General features: G+C 44.6%; 1 pseudogene; it reads left to right on the top strand.

Moving 5' to 3' along the window:
- Positions 1 to 15,646, top strand: part of LOC148142912 (uncharacterized) — a 40,335-nt pseudogene extending 24,689 nt beyond the window's left edge.
- Positions 15,647 to 18,476: the final 2,830 nt, after the last annotated feature.

The following is an 18,476-nucleotide window of genomic DNA, read 5'->3' on the forward strand; positions in this document are numbered from 1 at the left end:
AGCAGGAGGACTTCGTGTAAATGCTATGAGGCTATTCTGCAGCTCCGTAGAATCCTGTATAGACCACACTTGCAATATTGTGTTCAGTTCTGGTTGGCTCATTGTCGGAAAGATGTGGATGTTTAGAGAGGATGCAGAGGAGATTTACCAGGATGCTGACTGCACTGGAGGGCATGTCTTATGAAAAAAGGTTGAGGGAGCTAAAGCTTTTCTCATTGGAGCGAAAAAGGATGGAGGTGACTTGATAGAGGTGTACAAGATGTTGAGAGGCATAGATAGAGTGGATAGCCTTGGCAGAAATGCCCTTACAAGAGGGAATACGTTTCAGGTTATTGGAGGAAGGTTCAGGGGAGATGTTAGAGAAAGTTCTTTACTCAGTGAATGGTGGGTGCATGGAATACACTGCCAGCGGTTATAGTACAATCAGATACATTAGGGACATTTAACCAACTCTTGTTTAGGCACGTGGAAGTTAGTACAATGAAGGATATGTAGGTTAGTTTGATCTAAGAGCAGGATAAAGGGTCGGCACTACGTCGAGGGCCAAAGGGCCTATACTGTGTTGTATTGTTCTATGTACCTAAGTACAGTCAAAAGTTTGATTTGTGATCAGTACAGTCAGATCCTAGCAAACAAGGACATGCAGGTCATACTGTGCTTAGACAGAGCGAGGCGTGTAGGATTATGGCTGCACAGAAGGTGCACAAAAGCAAGGTCAACATCAGATTTCAAATTCATGAGTTACATTCAACAGTCTAATAATGGCAGGGAAGAAGCTATTCTCAAACTTTTGGTTTGTATGTTCAAGCTTCTGTATCTTCTGCCTGACAGAAGAGGGTGTAGGAGATCATTCCTGGGTGCCAGGGCGGGGGTGGCTGCGGGAATAATGTTGGCAGCCTTTCCACGACAATGAGAAGTGAAGATGAATTCCATGGATGGAAGGTTAGCTTCCAGGATGGACGGTACTGTGCACACAACCTTCTGTAGTTTCTTCTGGTCCTGGGCAGAGCAGTTGCCGTTGCAGGCCGTGATGCACCCAGACACAATGCTTTCTATGGTGCATCTGTAAATGTTGGTGAGGATCCTTATGGACATGCTGAATTTTTAAGCCTCATGTGGAAGAAAATGCATTGTTGTGCCTTCTTGACTGTTACATGGGTAGGTTTGGATATTCAGCCGCTCCTTTCTCATTCTTATTAACTCCTTCACTTAAAGTAGTCACACAGTCAGTTTCATACCTGGTGCTAATATGTTTTGAAGGATTTCTTCAGGAGGATGAAATATTACAAGCGGCAAAGATAGTGTACATACATAATATGAAGTCTTTAAACTTATAGAGTCATAGAGATGTATAGCATGGAAACAGACCCTTCGGTCCAACCCATCTATGCCGACCAAATATCCCAACCCAATCTAGCACCACCTGCTAGCACCAGGCCCATATCCCTCCAAACCCTTTCTATTCATATAGCCATCCAAAAGGCGCTTAAATGTTGCAATTGTACCAGCTTCCACCACTTCCTCTGGCAGCTCATTCCATACACGTACCACCCTCTGTGTGAAAAAGTTGCCCCTTAGGTCTCTTTTATATCTTTCCCCTCTCACCCTAAGCCTATGCCCTCTAGTTTTGGACTCCCCGACGGAGGATTGTTCCATTCCTGGTCGGGGTGGTGGTGCGGGGCGGCGAATGGGGATGAAAAGGATGCTGTCACTCATGGGGGTGGGGGTGGAAGTGAGGAAGAATCATCCCATGGACATGGGAAAAGGAGAATTGTACAGTCCAGACAGGGAGGGTTGTTTCATTCATGGCGGATGTGGGTAGGGGAGAACTTTACCATTGACAGTTGGAAGGATTGTACCATTCGGAGACGGGAGAATTGCACCCTACATGGGTGAGGGAGGAAAGGAGTGTACCATTGAGAGGGAAGGATTGCATCATTCATGGGGAGGGGTAGAAAGGATAGGATGATTTTACCATTCGGGATTGGGGGGGGGGGGGCGGGTGAGGTGCAGAGGGGAAGGAGAGGATTGTACCATTCACGTCGGGGGATGTGGATTGTACCGTTCACAGAGAATTATTTATTTTCCAGAATTTCCAGGATACAGGACATGTGCCAATTTCACTCACCACAAATCTCCTGAAACTGAGTGCTCTAAAAAAATGCAACAGGAAGATTATCAGCAAAAAGGCCTGCTTTCAGTCATAGAGTGAGAAACATCGAGTCACACTGCACAGAAACAGACCCTTTGGATCAACTCATTCATGCTGACCAGATGTCCCAAACTGACCCAGTCCCAAGTTCCAGCATTTGGCCCAAATCCATCTACACCCAAACCAGTCATCCATTCACCTTTTAAATATTGTAATTGGACCAACCACCATCACTTCGTCTGGCAGCTCATCCCATACAAGCACCACCCTCTGTGTCCAAACATTGCCCTTTCGGTCCTTTTTTAATCTTTCGCCCTCTCACCTTCAACCTATGCCTTCTAGTTTTTGACTCCCTCATCCTGGGAAATAAGACCTTGGCTATTCGTCCTATCTGTGACGCTCATGATTTTAGAAACCTCTAATAACGTTACTACTCAGACTATGACGCTCCAGGTTTTAAAAAAGCCCCAGCCTCTCCCTACAACTCAAAACCACCAGTCCCAGCAACATCCCTGTAAATCTTACTGCTTCACCATTCAATCATGGCCGGTACGCTCCTCACCCCCATTTTCCTGCCTTCTCCCCATAACTCTTCAACCCATCACCAATTAAAAACCTATTCCACACCTCTTCAAATTTATTCACTGTCCCAGCTTCCAACACTTTGGGGGAGCGAATTCCACAGATTCACAACCCTTTGGGAGAAGTAGTTTCACGCAACACTGTTTTAAATTTGCTCCCCCTTGTCCTAGTCTGTGACCTCTCCTAGAATGCCCAAGAGGGTGCGTCCATTCCATGTCTACTTTATCCATATCTTTTATCATCTTGAATACTTCAATTTGATCTGCTCTCATTCTTCTAAATTCTCAAAAGTATCAGTCTAAACTGTTCAATTTCTCTTCATTCAACAACCTTTATGGGCGGCACGGTGCGCCAGAGACCCGGGTTCAATTCCCGCCTCAGGCGACTGATTGTGTGGAGTTTGCACGTTCTCCCCGTGTCTGCGTGGGTTTCCTCCCACAGTACAAAGATGTGCAGGGTCAGGTGAATTGGCCATAATAAATTGCCCGTAGTGTTAGGTTAGGGGTATGGGTGGGTTGCACTTCGGCGGGTCGGTGTGGACTTGTTGGGCCGAAGGGCCTGTTTCCACACTGTAATGTAATCTAATCTATAAAAAAAGACCTCCTCATCTGTGGGATCAATCTAGTGGACCTCCTGTCAACTACATCTTTTCTGAAGTAAGGGTTTCAGAACTCGGCAAATCCTTCAGGTGTGGTTTCAGCAATACCATGTACAGTTGCAGCAACACTTCCTTAACCTTATATCCTATTCCTTTACCTGTAAAACCCAACATTCCATTCGCTATCTTTATTATCTACTGTACCTGCATGCTAGTTTTCTGTGACTCATGAACGAGGATACCCAGATCCCTGTGCATCAGATCACGCCAAAGCCTCTCACCACTTAGATAATAGGTCTCCTTCCTGTTTTTGTGACCAAAATGCATGACCTCACACTTATCTACCAAACTCCATCTGCCAAATTTTGGCTCACTCTCCTAACCTATCTATATCTAGTAGATTAGATTAGATTACTTACAGTGTGGAAACAGGCCCTTCGGCCCAACAAGTCCACACCGACCCGCCGAAGCGTAAACCACCCATACCCCTACACCCACCCCTTACCTAACACTACGGGCAATTTAGCATGGCCAATTCACCTGACCTGCACATCTTTGGACTGTAGGAGGAAACCGGAGCACCCGGAGGAAACCCACGCAGACAAGGGGAGAACGTGCAAACTCCACACAGTCAGTCGCCTGAGGCGGGAATTGAACCCGGGTCTTTGGCGCTATGAGGCAGCAGTGCTAACCACTGTGCCACCATGCCGCCCACGGAAATAAGGTTCTTATTTCCTCAATGCAATTTACCATCCTGCCTATTTTGTGTCATCTGCAAATTAGGCTATAGTGCCTTTTATCCCTGTATGTAGATTGTAAATAGTTGGGCTCCAAGGACCCAACCCTGTGGCACATCAATAGTTACATCTTGCCATCCAGAATAAAAAAGCCATCGATTCAGACTGTCTGTCTCCTCCCCATCAGCTTGTCACCTATTCAAGCAGATAAATCAACCCTAATCCCATATGATCCCACCTGTGAATTGACCTTTTGAGTGGCACTTTCACAAATGCCTTCTGGAAGGCCAGATATATTACATCTACAGGATCCCCATTATCCAATTCACTTGTTATATCTTCGAAGAACTTAGTCAAACCTGATTTGCCCTTCATAAAACCATGCTGACTCTGATGGGTGGAGTTTTGAATTTCCAAACGTCCTGATATTGCTTCCTTTATAATTGATACGAATACCTTCCCAACATCAGATACTATACTAACTGGTCTGCAATTTCCTATATATTGCCACCCTCCCTTTTTAAATACAGATGTTACATTAGCATTTTTCCAATCAACTGGAAACATAAGATCATAAGATATAGGAGCAGAAATCAGGCCATTCAGCCTATCAAGTCTGCTCCACCATTCAGCCATGGCTGATAAGTTTCTCAACTCCATTCTCCCGCTTTCTCTCCGTAACCTTTGTTCACATTGTCAACCAAGAATCGACCTATCTCAGTCTTAAATACACTCAATTAGTCTTTCTCATGTCCAGGGAATTTTGGAATGTTGGAATTAATGTTTCCACTATTTCCGCCATTACTTCCTTTAGTACCCTAAAATGTAGGCCATCAGGCCCAGTGAACTTGTCTACCCTTAATCCTCCTCGTGCACCTATCAACGTTGATTGTTTAAGTGCTACGCTTTCTATGGCTTCTGCCTTGGCTGTTCCAATAGGACTGGTACTGCTGTCCTCCAAGGTGAAAACTGAGGAAAAGTATTAATTAAGAAGCTTGCCATTTCAGTATTCCCCCGATTAAATCACCGGTTTCATCTTCCAAGGGACCAACATTTACTCTGTTCCCTTTAGCATACGACTAGAAGCGTTTGCTTTTCTTTTTGATATTTTGTGCTAGGTTTCTTTGGTAATTTACTTTACCTACTTTTATTCATTTTATTAGTATCCCATTGTTTATGTCTGAAAGTTTCCCAACGTTTCAGCTTTCCAGACGTCTGGAATACCATTTCTGTACAGGCTGAAAATTGAAAACATACTTTTGTTCAAACTGAACATAAACCCACCTATCAGGTGGCTGGGGGCGGGCAAACCTATCGCCCCGCTCCCATTGTTTTCAAATTCTTGGAAGACTCGTCCAATCACGTCCCTTCAGCTGGTGATGACATCACCCTTATTCTCACCCCCCCCCCCCCCCCCCCCCGCCCAAACGCGTCTCGGGTCCAGTGATCCTTCTTCAGAACAGGACCAGGTTTCAGGAACATCCCGGGGAGGTCGCCAGGCCCGAGCGCCAAGACCTGGCTCCTGCCCCCGGGGAGATGAGACAGGGTAGGATTGGGAACCGCGGGAGGAGGGAGACTGGGGTGTTTACAAACTCCTAGGGGGAGGCCTGAGGCCGCGAATTAAAGCCCCACAGGTCAAGTATTTATTGGAGAAGGACCTCTCGGGTTGCCAGTGCAACCGGCCGCCATCTTTGTGGGGGTAAGGCGCATGTTGTCTTGGGGTGGGCGGCCATCTTGGTGAAGGCACCATCCACGGTCATTTCCGGGAGAGAACTCCAACCTCGTGACAGCCTTTGTGTCAACTAGAATTTCCTCATTTCACTTTGAGAGACCAGGCGCTGAGGGTATATCTGCCCTTAACACAGGAAAAAGGAGTGAGAGAGAGATCCTGAATTTGAGTTGAATGTGATAATCTGTGGCGCTGGACAAGAAAGTGGTGATCGCAGTGACCTGGAGAGTATTGGCGTGTTGATATTGTTGTCAGTTTGTAGACTGGAGAAAAGAGAAAACACCAGGAGTGGAAGAAAGACATGAGGAAGTGGATGTGAATTTCAATGCAGGAGGAGAGACAATGTGTAGGATTGAAATTTTTAATACTTCCAGCTAGTAGAGAAGAAAAGTGTTCTGTGGAAAGTAGAACTGTCCCCTGAGCTTTTAATCTTGTACTCAGTGACATCTTTTGTAGATTTAACTTAGTGGATGTCACAAGTTTCAGATGGGAAACTCAAGACAAACATCATAGAGTCATAGAGATGTACAGCACAGAAACAGACCATTCAATCCAACCTGTCCATGCCAACCAGATATTCCAACCTAATCTTGTCCCACTTGCCAGCACCCAGCCCATATATCTCCAAACCCTTCGTATTCATATACCTATCCAGATGCCTTTTAAGTGTTGCAATTTCACCAGCCACCACTATTTCCTCTGGAAGCTCATTCCATACATGCAACACCCTCTGTGTGAAAAAGCTACCCCTTGGGACTCTTTTATATCTTTTCCCGCTCACTCTAAACGTATGCCTTCACCTCAGGGAAAAGACTTTATCTATTTATCCTATCCATGACCCTCATGATTTTATAAACTTCTATAAGGTCACTGCTCAGACTCCGACTCTCCAAGAAAACAGCACCAGTCTGTTTGACTTCTCCCTGTGGCTTAAATCCTCCAACCCTAGCAACATCCTTCTGATAGGAAAGAGACTAGAATTGCATGCAATATTCCAAAAGTGGCCTAACCAATGTCCTGAACAGCTGCAAAATGACTTCCCAACTCCGGTACTCAATGCTCTGACCAATAAAGGAAAGAATACCAAATGCCACCTTCACTATCCTAAATACCTGCGACTTTACTTCCAAGGAGCTATGAACCTGCACTCCATGGTCTGGTTGTTCAGTAACACACCCCAGGACCTTCCTGTTAAGTGTGTAAGCCCTGCTAAGATCAGCCCAAGGTTTGACAATTGGATGACTTATCTCAGTCCATACCCTGGAGTTTGGATTATCAGGTGCTGGGGCTTTGTAAACTTTTAATCCCATCAATTTCCCCAACAACTACTCAGTTCTGCTCTCGATGGACCATGTGTTCCCCAAAATTTTGGGGATGTTACTTGTGTCCTGCTTTGTGATGATACAAGCAACATGTGTGGTTAATTGGTCTGCCATCTCTTTGATCCACATGAGAACTTTGCCTGTTCTCATTTGTAATTATTTTCACTAATCCTTTTTTTTTTGTCTTTACATACCCCATTTTCCCCTTTTTAATCAATCCTTTTGCTGAAACCAGAAGTGCTCCCAGTCTTCAGATCTGCTTTTCCTTGGCCAATTTGTACGCCCTTTCTTTGGATCCAGTACGATCCATGATGTCCCTTGTTAGCCGTGGCTGGACCTCCTTTTGTATTTTATTTTGCCAGACAGGAAGGGACAACTATTGCAGTTCCTCCAGGTGCTATTTAAATGTTTGTCATTTTTTTTTAAATAATGTTCCCTCATTTGTTGTGGCCTGTTTGTGCCTTTGCCATTGTAATTTTCTCGCTTTAGATTTAAGTCCCCAATCACAGAATCAACTCTGTTCCTCTCCACCTTAATGGAAAGTTCTCTCTCTGTTTTTCACTCTTCCGTAAGGGGCCTCTCTCAGTTACGTTGCAAATTATTTCCTTCTCGGTGAAGGAATTAGCATTTTGGAACTAAATTACCATTGCCCAACAGCCACTTTTGGAATGTTGCATGCAATTCTGGTCTCCCTCCTATTGGAAAGATGTTGTGAAACTTGAAAGGGTTCAGAAAAGATTTACAAGAATATTGCCAGGGTTGAGAGATTTGAGCTATAGGGAGAGGTTGAATAGGTTAGGGCTGTTTTCCTTGGAGTGTGAGAGGCTGAGGGGTGGCCTTATAGATGTTTATAAAATCATGAGGGGCATGGATAAGGTAAATAGACCATCTCTTTTCCTGGGGATAGGGGAGTCCGAAGTGAGAAGGTCATCGGTTCACCATTGGGGGATGTGGAGGGGGATGGTGGGTGGGGGGGTAGCGAGATTAAAAGGGAGCAGAAGGGCAACTTTTTCATTCAGAGGGTGGTGCATGAAAGGAATAAGCTGTCAGAGGAAGTGATGCAGGCTGGTACAATTACAATATTGAAAAGGCATCTGAATGAGGAAAACGAATAAGAAGGGCTTAAAGGGTTATCGGCTAAGGTGCTGGCAAATGGGACTAATTGATTTAGGATATATTTTCTGTACGGATGAGTTGGTCTGAAGGGTCTGTTTCTGTGCTGTATATCTCCATGACCCTGGCTTTCCAATAATGCTTGCCATGTCTGTATGTTTAGTTTCTCTCGAGTGTTGGTGTTAATGCCTTGATGTCTCACCTCCTCCACACCCACCCTTTTTTTTTTACTGGGGATGTTAACAATTTAATGTCTGGTTCTTCATCAAGAAGCTGCATTGCTGGTTCACCCTGAATTGACACACCCTTTTGTGTTTGCTTCTCAAAATCAGACCTGCTCATTCTCAGCAGTACCATGGTGTTGTGAAATATATTAACTGTTGGATGGGGTTATCCAAAATTCAGAGATGCCAGTTTTGACGTTTTTTGCTTTTTCTGTCTGAGATCCTGAATCAGCATCTTCAGGAGAATTAGTTCAAGCAGAGTGAGAACACAGGGAGTGGGAGAGTGGGATAGTGCTTTCAATTTTGTGGAATAACAAAAGCAAAAAATGTTCCTCAAAGTAGAATTGCATATTCTGAATTTCTACCCTGGACTGACAATGCTCTGACCTTGTGCTGTATAAAAAGCAGCTACTTTTTCTATGCCTTTTTGCTGGGAGGATCTGAAGCTGTCGTAAAGTTGGATTGCAATAAAGATTACCTGAACTTACCACCAGTCTCAGACTCATGGAAGCTTTGAGCTGCAACAGGTTTTTGTTTTAAAACAGCTCATTTCTTTCAGCCTCCTGCACTAAGTTTCCAATGTTGTGTATCAGTTGCAGCAGTGAATGAGTAGCCAGTATGGTTAGAAATTTTCCAGGAGTGCAGGTACTGCGTTATGTCGTCAGCATTGTAAGGTTTATAGACCGCACCAGGTGTGGGCTGTGTTCACTGGAAACAATGTGGAGGAGTCGATGTTGGACTGGGGTGGATACAGTTAAAAATCACACAAAACCAGGTTATAGTCCAACAGGTTTATTGGGAAGCACTAGCTTTTGGAGTGCTGCTCCTTCAGGTAGCTGTGGAGCAGGATCATAAGACACAGATTTTATAGAAAAGATCAGTGTCGTACAACCGGGCTATATTGAACAACCCTAGATTGCGGTTTAGTCTTTAATCTTTTAGAATGGGTTTTGGTTCATTAATATATAAAGCCCAGAAGTACTTTTAAGTCAGGTTCTCGAGATGACTTAAGGTTTTATAAAAATCGGTGACATCACAGCTCAGTACATGAACGGTGTGAGGTTAGAGTCTGAAGATTGTCTGTATCCCAATCAGACTGGTTCCATTTCCAAAGTAGGAAGTTTTAAAATATTACAATTTTAAAAATTATTAAAATATTGACTACCTACAGATTGTGCTTTTTGATCAAAATTGAATGTATCAGCAAATGCAAATTTATCCCATAGACGAGTGTGTGTGTGTGTGTGTCTGAGAGTTTGCATAAGAGCGTTTGCCTGTGTGCATGTTTGGTAATGCAAGAGTGTGATGGAGTATAAGCTTGTGAAGGTGTGAATATTGGGTGGTGGGAGTGTGTCTCTGAGAGAGATCATGTGTATGAGAGAGGTATAGATAAAAGCGAGGAGTGCATTTTGCTACAAAAACAAAGGGCAGGACTTGTACAGTTACTGGTAGGGCCCTGGATCATGTTGTAGAACAGAGACATGGGGCGTGGTTTAAGTACATAGTTCTTTGAAAGTTGCATCACTGGTAGACAGGGTGGTTAAGGCATTTAGCACACTTGCCTTCACTGTTCACACCATTGAATATTGGAGTTGGGATATCACGTTGAGGTTGTATAGGATATTGGTGAGGCAACTTTTAGAATGCTGAGTACAGTTCTGTTCGCCCTGTTATAGGAAGAACACTGTTAGATAGGGTTTGGAAAAGATGTACCAGGACGTTGTCAGGACTGGATGGTTTGAGTTAGGAGAGCCAGGGACGTTTTTCACTGGAGCATAGGAGGTTGAGGGGTGACCTTATTGAAACTTGTAAAATCATGAGGGGTATACGTACGGTAACTAGCAAAAATAATGAGGAGCCACGGAGGAAAATAAATTGTGGGTCTACCCTTTTTTTTATCTATTGGCATTTGGACCCTTAAAATTTGTCAGTAATAGCAGCATTTTCACAGAGCATACTGCACAGGCTCCTCGGTGTCAGCAAGAACGGCGCTTGTTATTTTTGTCAGCTAAAAAATGCGCATGCTCCTAGTTTCCGCTGAAATGGGGCGCGACATTTAGCCATTGGGGCATTCCTGGAGGACCAGAAGCTTGGTAGTCATCCTGCCAATCAGAACATCCCCTATTGTCTGAATGTGGAAGTTGTCCTGCACCTCTCTCTCTGAATGAAGTTTAAGTTTCACCCCAGACTGCAACTTCCTTCCTCTGTCCACTTTTCTCATGCCCTTTTCTTCATTGTGGGCTTAAATTGCTGACTTGTAGCAAATGAAAGGAAACGGATTGAATCCAGGAAGGAGCAGACTCAGGAAATGTTGGTCCAGGACTGTCTGAATTGGCAAACACATGGCAAATCCAATACTTCAATGTGAAGTTATATCCTTTGCTGTGGGGGAAGAAAAAAAACAAAGAAGGGGCATTGTTTAAATGGTGATATTGGGATGTGGATGAAGGTGAGGACTGCAGGTGTTGAAGATCAGAGTCAAAAAGTGTGACACTGGAAAAGCACAGCAGGCCAGGCAGCTTCCAAGGAGCAGGAGAGTCGATTTTATGGGTACGAGTCTTTCGTCAGGAATGATGTGTGGATGTACAAAGGGGCATCAGCATCCTTCTATGCCAGTCAATGCCAGTTGTCAGACAGGTGTAGTAAGCAATCAGCAAGGCAAGTGGTATATCAGCAAGAGGAATTGAGTTCAGAAGTGGGGATGTCTTTGTGCAGATAGGAGGTCATTAAATATATTCAAAGCTGAGTTTATCTGACTTTTGAACAACAAAGAAGTGGATGGTTGTGGGGGAAGGAAATAAAATGGTTTAAGACCAGTACAGAACAGTTAGAGTCAAACAGCACAGAAACAGACCCTTGAGTCCAATGAGTCCATGCTGACTATATTCACAAACTAAACTAGTCCCACCTGGTTTCATCCATATTCCTCCAAACTTTTCCTATTCATGTACTTATCAAAATGTCTTTTAAATGTTGTTACTCTACATGCATCCACCATTTCTTCATTCCACACACAAACCACTCTCTTAAAAGAAAAAGGTTTTCCTCATGTCTTTTTAAAATCTTTCTCCACTCACCTTAAAAATTTGCTCCTCATTTTGAAACGACACTTGCCATTCAACTCATGATTGCTATACCCCTCATGATTTTATAATCCTCTAAAAAGGTCACCTCTCAACCTCCTGTGCTCCAGTGAAAAATTCCCAACTTATCCACCGAGATGTAGGTAGATCCATATCCAGTTATGATCTGTTCGATGCTGGTGCAGGTTTGAAAGACCAAATGGCATACTCCTGCCCCCAATTCTGTGTCCAGGACAGTAAGAAACTGGAAGACAGGAGCAGAAATTAGGTCAGTCAGCCCATCAGGTCTGCTGTTACCATTCAAATGTGTCTGATAAGTTTGTTAACCCTATTCTCCCACTTTCTCCCGGGACCCCTCGATACTCCAGAATCTATTTGTCTCAGTCTTAAATATCCTCATTGACTTGGCCTCCACAGCCTTGTGTGTCAAGGAATTCCATAGATTCACTGCTCTCTGGCTGAAGATGTTTCTCCTTGAATCCGTTCTAAAAGGTCTTCTCTTTTCTTTAAGACTGTGCCCTCTGGACCCAGTCTCTCCTGCCATTGGAAACAGCTTCCCAACATCCACTCTGTCCAGGCCGTTCAGTATTCTGTATGTTTCAATTGGATCCCCTCTGAGTGTGGGCCTGTTAATCAGCATGAATCAGACCCTTTAGGATGAGAAAAAGCAGGGATTAGATTCAGCAAAGTGGGAATGGAGGGAGAGTGTGTGGATTGGAGATTTTCAGCTTGTCTGGAATAAGAGGAAATAAATATAAACTAGAATTGATCAGATGTGCTGAGGAATGGCAGATGGTGTTTAATTTAGAGAAATGTGTGGTTTGCATTTTGGTCAAGCAATCGATGCAGGACTGGCACTGTTAAGGGGAGTGTTGCAGAACAAAGAGACCATGGTATGCTTTCCTTTATTGATCAGATCATTGAGTATAGCAGTTGGGAGGTCCTTTTGCAGCTGTGCAGTTCATTTGGTTTGGCCACTTTTGGAATACTGCATTCAGTTCTGGTTTCCCTGCTGTAGGAAAGATGTTGTGAAACTTTGAAAGGGGTGGAAAAGATTTATAAGGCTGATGTCAGAGTTGGAGGGTTTGAGCTACAGGGAGAGGCTGAATACCTCCGGTATATTTTGCCTGGAGTATCAGAGGCTGAAGGTTGACTTCATAGAAGTTTATAAGGATAGGGTGAATACCCAAGGTCTTTTCCCCATGGTAGGGGGGGGGGGGGGGTCCAGAACTAGAGGAGCTTAGGTTTAAGGTGAATGGAGAAAGGGAGGTGAGGTGAAACTTTTTCACGAAGAGGTTGACGGATGTTTGGAACCTGCTGCCGGAGGAAAAATGACACAATTTAAAAGACATCTGGGTTCATGAATAGCATGGGTTTAGAGGGATATGGGCCAAATGCTGGCAAGTGGAACTACATTAATTTAGGATCTCTGGCCGTCATCTGTCTAGGTTAGGGTGGATTAGCCATGTTAAATTGTTCCGTCAGGTTCAGGGATGTGCAGGTTAGGGTGGATTAGCCATGGTGTTGAGGGATGGGCAGGTTAAGTGCATTAGTAAGGGTTAAATGTAAAGCAATAGGGTTTGGGAAATGGGTGTGGGTGGGTTACCATTCGCAGGGTCGGTGTGGACTCCTTGGGCCGAATGACCTGCTTCCACACTCTGGGTATTCTCTGAAAGGAAGGAATTTTGCAAACTGCGTAGGGCAGTGCGATCCAGGCGGCCGCCATCCGGAGCAAGCGCAGTGCGGCACTGGTGACGTCACAACACGGAAGTGGCCATGTCCGTTTCAGAGTGAAACTCACTTCCTCCCTCTCAGCAACTCTTCATCTGGGGGGATCTGTTCACTTGTAGCAACTGGAGTGAACCCAGGGAGGGAGCAGATACTGCAAATTCAAGGTGAGGAGAGCCGGATGGAGGGTGGGAGGTGCTGTTTTCCCCAGCGTGCCAGAGACTGGGGGGCGGGTCAACCAGAAAGATTACTTATAAAATCGAGGGGCGGGGATAGAGGGGCGGGGATAGAGTGGTTTCCTTGGGATGGGGGAGTCCAGAACTGGAGGTTAATAAGTTTAGGCTGAGGACGGGGACGGGGATGGGAGTGGTGAAGATTTAAGAGACCTAAGGGGTATTGTTTTCACGCAGAGGGTGGTGCGTGTATGGAATGAGGTGCCAGAGGAAGTGACGCAGGCTGGTACAATTGTAACATTGAAAAGGCATTTGGATGGTATATGAATAGGAAGGGTTCAGATGGATATGGGCCAAGTGCTGGCAAATGTGACTACCTTAATTTAGAATGTCTGATCGGCACGGAAGAGTTTGCTCTAAGTATCTGTTTCTGTGCTGTATATCTCTGTGAATCTGACTTTCCACAAACATTTGCCACGTCTTTGTTTGGTTTCTCTCTGGTGTTGGTCTTAATACCTTGATGCCTCACTTTCTCCCCCGTTCCTGGGTACGTTAACCATTTTGTGTCTGGCTGTTCCTCAAGAAGCTGCTTTGCAGGTTCACCCTGAATTGAGGCACGTTTTAAAAACAATTCTTCCCAAAATCAGACCTGCTCACTCTCGGCACTATCCCAATATTGTGATAGATATTAACTCAGGTGGAGGTATCCAAAATTCAGAGGGATGTCGGTCCTGACGTTTTTGCTTTTCTGCCCTGTGAGATCCTGAATCAGCACCTTCAGGAGAATTAGAGTGGAGTGAGAACAGAGGGGGAGAGAGAGTGGGATAGTGCTTTCAATTTTGTGGAATAACAAAAGAAAAGAATATTCCACAGAGTAGAAATTCAGAACACCCAATTCTACCCTGGACTGACATTGATGTTTGTGATCTCTTTTTAGAATAATGGAGATCTGAAGACGGAAGTTTCAAAATCAACAGATGAAGGGCTCGTGCCTGAAATATTGACTCTCCTGCTCCTCAGATGCTGCCTGACCTGTGCTTTTCCAGCGCTGCACTTTTCGACTCTGACTCTCCAGTGTCTGCAGTCCTCACTTTGACGTCAATGTCTGACAGTCACTCAATCCATCTGGACCACAATGATTTTCAACTATGATTCTGTGAAAAGGAGCAAAGTATTTTCATTGTTGTTTCAGTACGTTTTCAGCAGCAGTGGGACTGGATGAGCCACTGTACTGTTGCAGTGGACTGTGGAGCCTGAAACAATAATACGGCTTGGAAAGAGGATATCATGGCGGGTAGAAGCTCTACACACATTTGTGTGCGGCTGAAGCTTCGGCCATGGAGAAACCCGGGGAATCCTGCCCTGTGGAGAAACTGTGGAGGTGTGGCGACTGCGGGAAAGGTTTCTGTGTCCCCTCTGCCTTGGAGACCCATCGGTGCATCCACACAGGCCTCCACCCTTCAGATCCACCAACAAGTCCACACGGGGGAGAGGCCCTTTAGCTGTCCTGAGTGCGGGAAGGGCTTCAGCCATTCCTCCAATCTGACACACCGGTGGGTCCACACGGGGAGAGGCCCTTCCCCTGCCCCGAGTGCAGGAAGGCCTTCAGCAATTCTTCCCATCTGCTGAGGCACTGGCGGATCCACAATGTTGAGAGGCCATTTGCCAGCCCCTAGTGTGGGTGGAGGTTTTTGTTGACCTGCAACTTGTGGGGGCACCAGTGCTCCCAACAATCGGATTACACCGGTGAAGCTGTTGTGGGTCACCCCCAGGACTGAAACTCCCGCCTGTTCTGGCAGTGGAGAGTCAGTGAGCTATTTTTGTTTCCTGCTGGACTTCCCTCCGTCCAACTTTGCTTCCAGTGGGAGCTGCAGCATGTTGAGCCCAGAAGCTACTCTTTTTTTTTCTGTCCAGTTAAAGAATTGTTGGCTTTTTCTGGGAATGAGTCGCAGTCTGTAAGAAGTCGCTGAATGCATCGGGACAACCATTCACATTCAGCAGTGACTTTGAAATTAGATATACGGTTATGTGTGTGTGAACGACTCATCGTCCAAAAATTGCACAAAAGCTTGGAAATCAATTGTTGGAAACTGGTTGAATTGGTAATTTCTTTATTTTCTTTTTTAATTTACCCCTTAAGTCTCTGTCTGTGAGATGGTGGGGGCATGATCATTGCTATTAATTAAATTATCTTGTTTAACTTTGCCTGAGTAAAGTTGCAGTATTTATAATTGTTAATTTTTATTTAAATTATAGTTTTGGTGTGCAAAATCTGTTCTTCAAGTCTGACTAGGAAGAGCTGAGAAATTCTGAGGGACATTGTGTGTTTTAATTTAATTGTGCTGTGAATCTGGTGATAATGACAATCGTTTGTATTGGCTTGCTTACCCTTGCCTTCACCCTAACTACTCACTGTGGTAGTGAGTTCCACAGTCTCACCACAATCTTGAAGTTTCTCATGAAATCCTCAGTACAGACTTGGAAAGGAAAATGTTGACGAGCAGAATATAAGGTGCTATCTGCAAAAAGCCAGGAAGAATTCGGCAAAGTAAAACTTTGACAATGAAGAGACAAATAAGGAACTTTGACAACAATGCAGAGATCACAAGTCAGTGTTCAAGGTAACAGTCATGACAAAAAAATGTACTCTATAGACATTGGATATTGTAATTAGGCAAATGTCGAGATGCTGTCGTTGGTTAAATCCAATAAGGTAAGACAAATAAAATAACCAGAACTACTAATCGTAATTGGATGTGGATTTCCCTACGGAGAAAGTGAGGACTGCAGATGCTGGAGTACCAGAGTTGAAAAATGTCATGCTGGAAAAACAGCAGACTAGGCAGCATCCGAGGAGCAGGAGAAGGGCTTAAGCCCTTCCTGAAGAAGGGCTTATGCCTGAAACGTCGATTCTCCTGCTCCTTGGATGCTGCCTGGCCTGCTGTGTTTTTCCAGCACGACATTTATCGACTGTGGATTTCCCTAAGACAAGTGTATACTGTTGATTTGGTATAGGTAAGCTGCTCTTAAAATAATTGAACAGTATATCAAACAGATGTACTTGATCATCTGGGGGGTTTGTTGCCAACTTATGGAAGTGGCTCTGCAGGCTTGAATAAAAGCAGTGTACGAAAAGTGTCCACGTATCATCTGGTAAGTTACAGGCTCCAGGCAGTTCTAGAATCCCGACCAGCGTGCAATAGGTCGTTCAGCCCTTCAAGTTGACACTGACCATCCATTCCAACTACCCTATTCTGGTAACCCTTCATTTCCCATGGCCAATCCACCCTAATCCGGATATCATTTGGACTGTGGGAGGAAGCCCACACAGACACAGGGAGAATGTGCAAACACCACACAAACAGTTGGCTGAGGGTGGAATCAAACCTGGGGCCCTGATGCTGTGAGGCAGCAGTGCTAACCATTGAGCCACCACCCTGTGCAGCTCTGAGGGAGTGAATTTCAAAGACTCGTAACCTTTGAGAGAAAAGCAAAACTTTTCCATCTTAAATGAGAGGCCACTTATTTGTTAACTGTGTCCACTCATTTCTAGTCTCTGCCACAAAGGGATTCATACATTCACATTAAGTCCTCTCAGGATGTTATACATCTCCATCAGATCATCTAATTCTTCGAAGCTCAAACTGATACAAGCCGAGCCCAATATCCCCTTGACCCCGATAAGTTAAGTAATGCAGCGACCCTTGACCTCACTGACATGACACAGGATGCCTTCAATCCAAGTTGACCTTTACCTTCTAACATCTTGACCCCAGGCCAGCATGTGGTCAGCGACAACTGAGCTCTGACGGGAACAGATGAACTGACCAGACAGCGGTAAGGTGGACACTGCATCCCCAGAGAAACCAACTCGAGTGTGAAAGTTGTTCAGCTCACATTCGGATTGTTGCAGGGACAATATCTCCTGTCATTTAAAAGTCTTTGATCCCAATAAAGTTCTGGTTCTGTTGCACGTTGTGTGTTTTATCGATCTGTGTTTCACTCGATTTTCTGTTCCTGTCATTCCCATTAGGAAGTGTGAATTCAGTACCAGGTAATAGTCTCACTTCTGAATTATCATTGAGGATTGGTGTAGAACATACCAAGTGTCGGTCAGAATGGAAGAAGCTGTACTCTTTATTTAACCCTCTGCTGTCCCTGTCCTGGGAGTGTTTGAATGGGAACGTTAGAGGGAGTTTTACTCTGTATCTAACCCAATGATGTGTCTTTCTTGGCACTGTTTGTTTGGGACAGTGTCATGGTTGCTTCACTTTCAACTGAAAAGAGTAGAGGAGGCTGTATTCTGATTGTATTCCTGTGCTATCCCTGTCCTGGGAGTTTTAGATGGGACAGAGTGCTGATGGAGAGAGCTGTTATATCTGTCATGAAGACCTCTGTAATTGCAGTGAATGCAGACTTGGCTGTGGGAGTGGAGGGTATTTTTACTTGAATACACCCGTCTTGGGCTTTGCTCTGCTGATCAAGATCATCTCAGACACCTTCATTCTCTTTTCCAACCAACCACAGGATGGTTAAGGATGGGTAAAAATGCTGGCATTGCCAGCGATGCCGACATCCCAAGAACGAATAAATACTTTTTGTTTAAAAGTTACACTTATATTCCAAACCCTCTGATTACCTACATCGGAAAATTCATATTTGGTTGCAATATCATTTTAAAACATAGGAATGTGGCAACCGTAGAAATATAACGAGCAACAAATTGAGCAGGTAACAGGTAATGAGCAGGATGGTAATTTGGACCAGAATGCTGAGTCAGCCTGACCCATGGCTGAGAGAGTTCACCCAGATGTTGCAGTTACAACTTCCCCAAAAATATGTCCCTGATGTAAGATCATTCAATGACTTGAAGAGCTAACTGTTTTTATCTCCATAGCTGCTGCCAGACTTGCTGAGTAATTCCAGCCCTTCTGCTTTACCCTTTTATGGGATTTGAGCTTCCCTAAGTCAGTGTAATGAAGAACTGCGGATACTGGAGATCTGAAATACACAAAGGCAGAAATTGCTGGAGAAA

This window comes from Chiloscyllium plagiosum, unplaced genomic scaffold, assembly GCF_037043375.1.
Source record: "Chiloscyllium plagiosum isolate Xiang-an unplaced genomic scaffold, Cpla_swu_hap1 HiC_scaffold_27, whole genome shotgun sequence".
NCBI lineage: Eukaryota > Metazoa > Chordata > Chondrichthyes > Orectolobiformes > Hemiscylliidae > Chiloscyllium > Chiloscyllium plagiosum.